The sequence below is a fragment of the Cyprinodon variegatus genome, unplaced genomic scaffold (assembly GCF_000732505.1).
Source record: "Cyprinodon variegatus isolate N-32 unplaced genomic scaffold, C_variegatus-1.0 Scaffold583, whole genome shotgun sequence".
NCBI classification, from domain to species: Eukaryota; Metazoa; Chordata; class Actinopteri; order Cyprinodontiformes; family Cyprinodontidae; genus Cyprinodon; species Cyprinodon variegatus.
This window is the reverse complement of record NW_015151036.1, coordinates 246130-247497: the sequence shown is the minus strand read 5'-3', so window position 1 is coordinate 247497 and position 1368 is coordinate 246130. Positions and strand designations below refer to the sequence as shown.

Sequence of the window (1368 nt, the reverse complement as noted above, 5' to 3'; positions counted from 1 at the left end):
GGTTAGTTAGGATTACCAAAGGTAATTGATTTCTAGTTTACTGTGATTAGCACTTTGGAGCAGCTGCTCAGAAGCAAAGACTTCTCCTTAAATCATTTTATAACTAATTTGATGTCGTGATTCTTTTTAGAAGACCCATCGGTTGCCAAACTTCAGCGTTTTTTTTTTAATGTGTTTAGAGTTCTGAGTCTACCGTGCAAAAGAACACCCCCACAGAATCATGCCGCCACTCTTGTGTCTCTCATTAGGGGTGATGTCGGTTGCCTTTAACTTGCCAGCTTCCTGTTTTCTCTCATCGGATGCTGGGAGATGCCTCGAAGAATTTGGGTCCGCTTGCTAACAGCAACCTGTTGTTTTGTGGCTTTTAGGTTAATGGCTTCTTCCTCTCTGAGTGGCCTTTCAGGTCACACCTGACATCATTTCTTTTGATTTTTAAACATCTCAGAATGCTGATGAAGATTTCCAGTCATCCAGGTCATAGTCAGTCCAAAAAAGTAAAAATAAAAGCAATCCACTGGATTTTGTTTCCAAGTTTAAAGACGTTTCTCTTCCATCCAGGAAGCTTTTTCAGATAAAAATGTCAGAAATAGAGTTGAGTTTGAGGCTTTATAGAGTAGACCAAAACAAAGCTTTAGAAAACATGCAAATTGAACCGGACGAACGGGTCCGGCCCTTAGGAATGGGGGTTGTTTAGCTTCCTTGTTAGCCTGCAATACCTGTCTATGTCTCTGAAAGGTTTGGTTTGTTTGGGTTCTTTGATAGCCTGTATAACAGATACTGTCCCTGAAAGGGGGGGTCGTTAAGGGGAATTGCTGGCCTGGAAGAACAGGCGAGATGTTCTGTTCCCCTCTATGGGGGGTGGGGTGGCGATTAGAGATGGGAATCAAATACCGGTTCCTGTTCAGAGCCTGTTCCGTGTATCCGAATTCCACGGCAGCTCGCCTAACGATTCTCTTTATCGATTCCAGGCAGCACCAGAGCCGCTCTGGGCAGCACGACTTACGTCACGTTTTTTACGCAAATTACGCACACGGTATTCAGTAAGCAAGTACGACGTCACAGGGTGTAAGGCTAGAAAAGCAAAACAAAAACAAAAAATGGCGCCCCATCGAGGAAGGAGATGGAAAGTTTGGCTTCATCTTAAAGAAGAGAAAGATGGCAACAAGGCGCTTTGCAATCATTGCAAAGTGGCAATAACATCCGCAGACATGCAGAAACACCTGCACACACAACATGGCGTACATTTTAACGAATGCCGTGTTTTTGATGCTCCCTGCCAGAAGGTAAAGTTACGACCAGCATGGAAGACTCTGGTGGCAAGTAGCTAGTTTCATATCACTGGCTGTGCTTAATGTGGTTCCTACTAAA

The 1368-nt window shown here is 44.0% G+C and overlaps 1 protein-coding gene across 1 annotated transcript in view; it reads left to right on the top strand.

Moving 5' to 3' along the window:
• Positions 1-1368, top strand: part of kdm7a (lysine (K)-specific demethylase 7A) — a 43587-nt gene that overhangs the window by 36397 nt on the left and 5822 nt on the right. The gene's annotated exons all lie outside the window — the stretch shown is intronic.